Raw genomic sequence first — 10,028 nt, 5'->3', positions numbered from 1 at the left:
CACAAAAGAACTACATTGAAAATATCTTAAGTAGATTTTACATGAAAGATTGTGCGCCGGGAGATACCCCGATCGCCAAAGGTGATAAATTTCACTTAGGTAAATACCCCAAGACCACACTCGAGACTAAGGAGATGCAGAAGGTTTCCTATGCATCGGCCATTGGAAGTCTAATGTATGCTCAAGTATGCACGTGTCCAGATATTGCGTTCATAGTTGAAGAATTAGGAAAATATTTGATTAACCCGGGGATGGATCATTGGAAAGCAGCCAAACGGGTTATAAGTTATTTACAGAGAAAAAAAAGATTATATGCTCACTTATCGGAGATCGGAAGTTTTGGAGATCATTGGGTATTCTGATTCTGATTATGCTGGATGTTAAGACACTTTGCGATCCACTTCAGGCTAGATCTTCATGTTGGCTGAAGGAGCTGTATCCTGGAAAATTGTTAAACAAACACTTATGGATTCTTCTACTATGACTGCGGAGTTTATAGCATATTATGAGGCATCCAATCATGGAATATGGTTGCGAAATTTTGTCACGGGGCTACAGATAGTGGTTGGCATAGAAAGACCACTAAAATTATTTTGTGACAATAAGTCGGTAGTGATGTATTCCAACAACAACAGAAGCAATACGAAGTCAAAGCATGTAGACGTAAAGTTTCTGGTTGTTAAAGAAAAAGTTCAGAATGGTCAAATTTTGATAGAACACATAGGAACAAACTCTATGGTGGCAGATCCATTGACTAAAGGTATACCACCTAAAGTTTTTCATGAGCATGTTGCTCACATGGGTGTTAATCACTTTTTTGATTCCATGGTTTAGTGGGAGTTTGTTATTAAGGATGTTCTTTGACCTTATTTTGTTTAATTTCTATATAGAATAAAGTTGATGGTCTATGTTTTATTATCTAAACTCGTTTATCATGCATGAAGTTTAGCATAAAGTTTTTTAGAATGATCTCATTAAGGAATTTGGACCAGTTGGAAACAGGCATGATCTAGATCACTTTGCATGTAGGTTCCATGCTATCCATCCATACTTGATCTATGTCATTGAATGTATTGGAATTGGTGATCAAGGAAGGTTTAGGTACAAGGGTAGTGACGAAAGCTGCCTTCATTCCGTGCTAATACAGGAGATGGACCAAATTGAACTAAAGGGGATTTCTATTATTGAAATAACCTGTTTATGCACGCTTAAGGTTTATGTGATTTAATTATATTAGGTACACAGACATAGCTCAAGTGATGGATTGTTAGATATGTTTAAATAATAATATGTTTAATTAAAGTATAGGCTACGTATGTGGATTAATAATTTATCACATTGGGTATTTTATTAGATTGGGCCCTATTATGTGATCTAATTAATTAAGGCCCTAGATTCCTAATTGAGTATGGACTTAACGGGTAGAAGCCTATTCCTAGTTAATAGGAGTTTAATGGGAACCCTAATTGAACTAGTATATAAAGAGACATTAGGCTATGGTCCCCGATATACCAAAGCAATAAGCATTCAGTCTTTCTTGAATCCCATCTAAAGAGAGATCCCACTCAGGGCATTTTGAGCTTTGGATGAGGAAGACAATGCCGTCACTTAGTCATCATCAATCTTTCAATGGAATCCGGTATATATATATTATTGACAATTTGACATGAATGATTCTAGGATTTATCTATTCAATATAGATATAAAGTATTTATGCTAACAAGCCTTTCATGAGCTACATGCTTTAATATCTTCAAACTATGCTTATGTACAAATGTCTCTTATTTGAGCTAGAAGCTCCAATGTTTTTAAGTACATTTAAGTATAAGCTTTTCATGAAGGAATTTATGTTCCAATGTATGTTTAGAGCAACATGACTTATTCATGGTTTTATAGCAGAAAGGCTAAAGAGTATTCATGACCAATGAAAAATGTTTATGACTAAAATTGTGGTTTGGAATAAAAGGATTTCCTAACCATTGGCTAAGTACCCTGGATTTCTAGATAACGACAGAGATGTTTGATGGGAATTGTCAGTATACACTATGGAAATCGTCAATGTACTCTAGTATGTCTAGTTGGGAATTGCCTACATGTGTACATGAGGATGAGATATGATTGGGTACAAAACCAGTCAAATTAGTTATCATCAGTCAAGGAGAGGAAGCTGATGATAACCAGTATGTTTTCAGATTTAAGTATGTTTTCTTTGTTTTACTGCAATTTAGTAAATGTAACCTCTGGTTCTATTAAGGTATTTAATAATGAGATTTTCCTAGATTTTTACTGGAACTATGTTTAAAAATACGTTATGATTTAAGTATGAAAAGTTATGAACGGAAGTTTTAGTTTTGATTAAAATGCTTTAGTTAGATGATATTCATGATCTTCGTGGAACATCGTTTGAGAAACCCTTTAGTTTTATGTAAAAATTGATCTCTGGTTTTCACTGAGATATTTTATGAATACAACGTTTGTATTGGCTATACATTCTGGCTTTTTAAAGCTAAAGCTTGAATAACATGCCAACAATTTATGATATTGCTTTGTAAACTGAATTTCCAAAGTAAAGTAGCAGAAGAGTTCAGGATTCTAAAGTTGCAGGTAGCTTGACAAAGAAGGTTCGGTTTGACACCGTCGTTAAATTTTTGTTAGTCATGTGTTTGCTTGAGTTTGGTCTGTAATTAAATAACCTCTACAGAGGTAGAGTTAGGGCTTGGTCTGTAATAAATTATATTCTGATGGTGATGTAGTTAATAACGTAATGTGGAAATGAGTTAAGTTGTGTTCTGTAGTAGATTTACTGATATACAGGTTCACGGGTTAAAGCATAATAAGAATTCTTAAGATGTTAGTTTAATAGGTTCAGTAGGCAGTATATGTCATAAGAAGGTCGATATCTACTGTCCTCACATATTCCTTCGGGAGAAGGGGGTGAATTTGGGAGGGGGTGTGAAAAATTGCATGAGAATGAGTTGATAATTAGGTGTGAGAAAGGGTTGAGCACGATAAAGGATACCTAGATAAAAGACTCTTAAGTCTATAATTAGCATAATATGGATTCGAGGTCTAAACGATTAGCTTAGTTGATCCATCAATGAAATTGTCACCCTAGGACGTGTCTTTGTCTAGTTTCACCTCGGTGTTACCTTTCATTCAATTTCTTATCTTAAATTAAATAGATTTCCATCACAGTCGAGTCCCCTGAAAAAATAGAACCTATAAATAGCTAAGATTTAGTCAAACCAATTCCCTAGAGGACGATACTCGATCTTGATCGTTTTACTTTATTATAACTCAACGTGTACCTTACGTGTTATCAAGCTTTTGGCACCATTTCTAGGGGATTGAGTTTTTATTCCTTTTAATATTCAAGAGATTTGACTAATTTTAATTTAGGGTGTAAATTAGTTTTATTTTATTTTATTTGAGTCTTTTCTTTGTTGATTCGTTATGGTGTTTGCATGATTGATAATGTCCTATTACAAATTTGAGTGGCCTTATGGGTTTTACCAACCTAATTTAGTTTCAACACCACCACCACCATCAATGTCTTTCAACGCATATCCTTTTCCTATCAGTTATCCTTCCCATAATCATAGGAATTTTTATATTTATCCAACCCCAGTAGACGAGAAACCTTCTATAAAGGACCGGTTAAAAGAGTTTATATTAGAGTCCAAGCTTAGGAGGTTTTATGTGTCTAATATGGAGAGGTTGGATAGGATAGAAGCCCAAGTGGTAGAGAATGAGGCAGCCCTTAAACGTATAGGAGATCAACTTATTCTGGTTCATGCAATAAGAGCATTGAATAAGGAGGAATTTTCTAATGTCACTGAGGTAGATAGATTTATTATTTTAGATTTTGAAGGTGAGAATGAGTTGGAAGCATTAGAGTCAACCCAAGAGTGGGCTATTGAGATTGAGAGAGAAATTATTCTTAATTTAGATGAGAAAGCACAAGTGATTAATGTTGAGGTTAAAGAGCCTTGTTTTCCATCTATTGAGAGCCCTCCCATTCTTGATTTTTCTCTTTCTTATGAGCCTTGTAAATATGAGTCTACATTTAATGTTTCGTTTTTTAATTTTTCTTATATTAAATATACCAAAAATAATTTTTTGCTTTTAGGTGTCCAGGAGAAGATGGTGCACCTACAAGACTTTAACGTGTCTTGACGTATAATCTCCTCTGTCGTCTAGCTCGAGATGTTAAACCCAATACTTCTTGGGAGGCAACCCAAGTTTTACTTGCTTTTTGTTATTCAAGTTTTTTATTTTATTTTATTTTTTTATTCAGCTCTCATGGTATGCAGTTTTATCTTTTTCTAGCTCTGCTTTACAAGAGCCCTCAAATAAGGCAATGGTTCGCAGGCCTGACACATGTGGATTGCTTCACTAATCAAGCCAATTTTGCTCACTCCTTGTGCTTTATTCTCTTTTTCATTGCATTGAGGACATCATATTTTTAAGTTTAGGCTAGGGAAAGTATTGTGCTCTTTTGCTTGTTTGTTTGTATTTATCTGGCTATGCATGTTAGTTAGAAAAAAAAATTGACTTATGCATGTTAGTTGGCTGAATATTTTGAGTGGTTGAATTTTGGAGATTTTTTTTTCAATTTTGAATAAAAAAAATATGAATTTGTGTTTAGATTATGAAATTTGATGAGGATGTAATGATTATGATTGCCTATGAGTTATTCTAAATTTGCATGTTCGATGATTTGTTGTGGAAATCAGATAACATACTCCAAATTAAGTTATCTTTAAGTCCCTCTTTGAGTCCCTTACATAATTGAACACATAATCATTTTCTTCTAGGTTCTTATTAGTAAAACATGTGTTTACTTGAATTAATTTGGTTGTCACCTTGAAAGGCCCCACCAATTAGAGAGTGTCTTTCATGATGGTTGGTAATGTTATACTGAAAGAAAAGAAAAGTTTGTATTTGCTTGCTTTTTTTAAAAAAAAAAAAAATTGTGCATAAAAGATTGAGTGGAATATTAGAATATCATTTTTAAAAAAAAAGAGTGTGAAAAATGAACTTGTAATATGGAGAGGTTGGATAGGACCGGTTAAAAGAGTTTATATTAGAGTCCAAGCTTAGGAGGTTTTATGTGTCTAATATGGAGAGGTGGGATAGGATAGAAGCCCAAGTGGTAGAGAATGAGGCAGCCCTTAAACGTATAGGAGATCAACTTATTCTGGTTCATGCAATAAGAGCATTGAATAAGGAGGAATTTTCTAATGTCACTGAGGTAGATAGATTTATTATTTTAGATTTTGAAGGTGAGAATGAGTTGGAAGCATTAGAGTCAACCCAAGAGTGGGCTGACGTATAATCTCCTCTGTCGTCTAGCTCGAGATGTTAAACCCAATACTTCTTGGGAGGCAACCCAAGTTTTACTTGCTTTTTGTTATTCAAGTTTTTTATTTTATTTTATTTTTTTATTCAGCTCTCATGGTATGCAGTTTTATCTTTTTCTAGCTCTGCTTTACAAGAGACCTCAAATAAGGCAATGGTTCGCAGGCCTGACACATGTGGATTGCTTCACTAATCAGGCCAATTTTGCTCACTCCTTGTGCTTTATTCTCTTTTTCATTGCATTGAGGACATCATATTTTTAAGTTTAGGCTAGGGAAAGTATTGTGCTCTTTTGCTTGTTTGTTTGTATTTATCTGGCTATGCATGTTAGTTAGAAAAAAAATTGACTTATGCATGTTAGTTGGCTGAATATTTTGAGTGGTTGAATTTTGGAGATTTTTTTTTCAATTTTGAATAAAAAAAATATGAATTTGTGTTTAGATTATGAAATTTGATGAGGATGTAATGATTATGATTGCCTATGAGTTATTCTAAATTTGCATGTTCGATGATTTGTTGTGGAAATCAGATAACATACTCCAAATTAAGTTATCTTTAAGTCCCTCTTTGAGTCCCTTACATAATTGAACACGTAATCATTTTCTTCTAGGTTCTTATTAGTAAAACATGTGTTTACTTGAATTAATTTGGTTGTCACCTTGAAAGGCCCCACCAGTTAGAGAGTGTCTTTCATGATGGTTGGTAATGTTATACTGAGAGAAAAGAAAAGTTTGTATTTGCTTGCTTTTTAAAAAAACAAAAAAAATTGTGCATAAAAGATTGAGTGGAATATTAGAATATCATTTTAAAAAAAAAAAGAGTGTGAAAAATGAACTTGTAATGTGTATGCATGGATGAAGGTAAAAAAAGCTACCTTATTTGTGATCAGTTAGGACGTTTGGGAATTGACTAGGTGTGAGTCTCTACAGTGAATGTGTGAAAGTTAGTGTCCCTAGATAAAAAAATGCAAGTTTAGGGTACCCTTAGTGAGTTATCTCAAGCACCTTAGTTAATATATTACTTTCTTGAATGCTTTGATGCTTGAAGATTGGTGCATGACGCTAGAGTGGGGGAAAACTAGAGAGGTTCGTTTAAAATCATGATGAGCTAATATGACTTAATTGAAAAAGGCTTGTACATACACACGGGGGATAATAAGATTTGGCCTTGAAATCTTTTAATGTCCGGATGTGTTTGAATGTTTACGCTAATGGATCTAATGTGTTTATTTGGAATGATGAGGTTTTGAGTCATTTGCATGCTTGCTTGAATTTCCCTTTAGTCTTGTTCTTTCTTTGCTCAAGATTAGCAAAATTCTAAGTTTGGGGTGGTAAAACATACTCCAAAAATGTGTTTTATGGGCTTAGAATTTAGTTAGTTTTTTGCTTAATTTGTGATCTTTGATGCTTTTTATATGTTTAACTAAAGAAAATCAAGCAATTGAACTGGAACAAGCAATTTTGAGGATAAAAGGACTAAAATACTCCAATGAAGGTCAAAACTTTGACCTAGGGCAAAGAGAAAAGTGGAAGAAATCGTAAATGATGAAAAACAGGGTAGCGTAAGGCATGGTGTTGCGATGCTGCCCCGCTATACTGAAGACCTTAGAGGAAGAAAAAAAAACCCGTTGGGATTAATGTCCTAAATCTAGTCTATCTCATGGTTTTGTAGTTTTGTTAATACAAATTATTTATCTAATAAAATCAGAGGTATTTTATTTGACATTTAGATAACATTAATTCAATCCAATAAACTAAGATCCAAGGTTATATGATGTCACTTGAGCAGTATATGGTTGACATATAGGTGGTGAAGGAGTAATATAACATACAACGAAAGAATTCAGAATCAATAAGCACTTAAACTACATTTAATTTGAGTAGTTTCGGAGGTGCTAGACTATCTTGTATAAGGCCAAAGTCAAACAGATCTAGATTAAACGATTGTTCCTACCTTTTTTTTTTTTTTTTTAAACATGCTATTCATAAAGTTTTCAAAAGAGGGTTTGAACATGACAATACTTATGTAGTTCTCTTCACATTTTCAGTAGAATCTCCACAAGTTTGCTACTCATGAAGGATTCTTCAGATAGACCACCAACAAGATCTTCTCAACTATGCTCAAGAAGGAATGTGTGGTGGAAATATTCTAATCAGGTTGAATTGAAGATGAACTAGTGAGGGTGGAATAAGGTTTCGGTTTTACAGCAGTAAAGATAAAGAACTCAGTCTTCTTCCATATTTTATGCATAAAGTTTCATTATATAGCCTTAAATCATGCAATAGAAGATGGCTGCATGTAGGGCAGCTCCTACTTGGTGATGACTAAAGAGTTCATGATGGGATTTGGTGATAATACATTGGACCTACAGATCATGAACTCCAACAATTTGTAATTAATTGGTTAAACTCTTTAAACCGAATTAATTACTTTTTGTTAACCATCAAGACATACCACTATAGCTCTATAGTTGCACTATCCTCACTATAGATGTATTTCTTTCCATGTTAACTATAACTAGTAAGTTGATCCTTCACAGGTTATTTGTATTTACCGCTAGGTCAAAATTACCGTTTTACCCCCGTAAGTACATCTTATTATTTAAGTTCCCACTGACCCTCTAATGAACAACTGATTCGTAATACTACTTATGAATCATGTCCCTCTCTTTCATGAGAAGGCACGACCCCGTTTGTTCAAGACCCGGTATCAGCACTTAAAAGAACAACCTATCTGCTAACCCTAAAATGGGTAGGAGTGAATTCCATCTTGTAGGGCTGTCCCCAGCTATCTATCCAGCCTTATCCTCAAAATGGAAGGCTTATTGAGCAGTGCTATTGGGCTGCTCTCACCCATGTACATCAAAGGACAATCCCGAATAAATAGGAGTTCATAGCTAGCTCATGATTAAGATCGAATTATCCTAGGTTTCATTAGTATGAATAGTCAGTTTTAACAATAAATGGTCGTTATAAAGAAAAGTGATTATTTCGTGGTCTAGTCTTTATGCAAACTCATTACATAGGATACCCCCACTCACATGTCTCTACATGAATGATCTGTGGATAACATCATTTGTATTACCTATACAAAAGTGTTACTAGGATGAGATACCCAATTCCATCCATATACTTATAGACCATTTAGGCTATATACTATTAACTTGATCCTATTTATGTCACTACATAAAGTTGAAGTATTCATATTATAGCCATGGATATGTTTATTGGATTTTCATAATAGAATGCAATATCAACAACTTTATCAAATAAGATACTCAATAATATTTTATTAATAAATAGAATATTTAACACAAAATTTATGAACTGCGAGTTCTCGGACATTCCCAACAGGTGGTTCATGTTCGAGTAATAACTTAAGAGGTCTGCAGTAAATGGATGAAGGTTGGGTGCCTTATCCTAGTAACATTGTGGATATGACCCACTTTGTAATTGTTACATGTGATGTAAGTGTTACAAATAATATGAACCATATTGTTCATATAAAGACATGTGAGTGAGGGTATTGTGTATAAAGAAGTTTATACATAGACCAGACCACAAAATAATTAGTTTCTCTTTATAACACTGTTACTTGAAGAAACTAATATTTCATTAAGATGACCATAGGAGATTCGACCTTAATCCTGAGTAAGTTGTGAACTTCTGTTTCTGACGACAACCCTTTGATCTGTATGGATGAGGATGGCTATGAAAGTTGACTCAATAAGCCTACCATTTTGGGGATTTGTTTGATTAGGGAGCTGAGAACACAACTACACAAGATGGAATTCACTCATTCCCATTTCTTGGGAAAGTAGATAAATTGCTCCCTCAATAACTGGTTCTGGATCTTGAACAATGAGACCTCAACCTCTTAATGGCTCGAGAGGTGTTAGTTTATAGTTGGACCATAAACTGTTTGTTCATCAGACGAATTCGTGGTACTTAAGGAGTTATACGTAAGTACAGGGGTAAAACGGTATTTTGACTTAACTGTAATTATGAGCATTTGTGAAAGGTCATTGCTCTGTTGATTGGTTATATTTATGGACACATAAATATATCTACAGTGCGAAGAGTACAACTATTGGTCTTTAGTAGAGTGATTGATAGTTAATAAATATTGATTAATTGGATTAAAAGAGTTTAATTAATTAATCTCATTGAAGGAACTCTTAACGAAGAGCATCCATGAGCGCATACGGATCTTTTCGATTTCATTGTGATCGAAATTACCACACACACATTCTATCAAACAATTATGCAATTTACACTAATTAACAGCATGCTTCAAATAATAAAATAAAAAAGAAAGAGTTCTCATACCAGTTGAATACCCTCTTCAAGCTTTGAACTCAGACGTAGCGAAAGACCTCTACGCACAATCTATCGCCCAACAAACTAGTCGGCTGCAGCAGCACGATCATCTACGCGAATAGCAACAACACAAATAGTCACGAACAAGTGAACAACAGCGGGGACGACACCACCAAAATGAAGCCCTTGGTATTCTCGAAGTGAGAATCCAAAGTGTGGTCTTTGGTGAATTTGGTAGAGGTTGGAGAAAGAACAAATCGTGTAGACAATAAGCAAGTGGGAGATAAAGAGCTATCGTATAGGTGTGTATTTATCGTTTAGAAGAAGCTACAAGATCGTGTAGGTTTT

The sequence above is a fragment of the Benincasa hispida genome, chromosome 12 (genome assembly GCF_027475165.1).
Source record: "Benincasa hispida cultivar pf3 chromosome 12, pf3_genome.v1.1, whole genome shotgun sequence".
Lineage (NCBI taxonomy): Eukaryota > Viridiplantae > Streptophyta > Magnoliopsida > Cucurbitales > Cucurbitaceae > Benincasa > Benincasa hispida.
Note: the sequence above shows the minus strand (reverse complement) of the source record.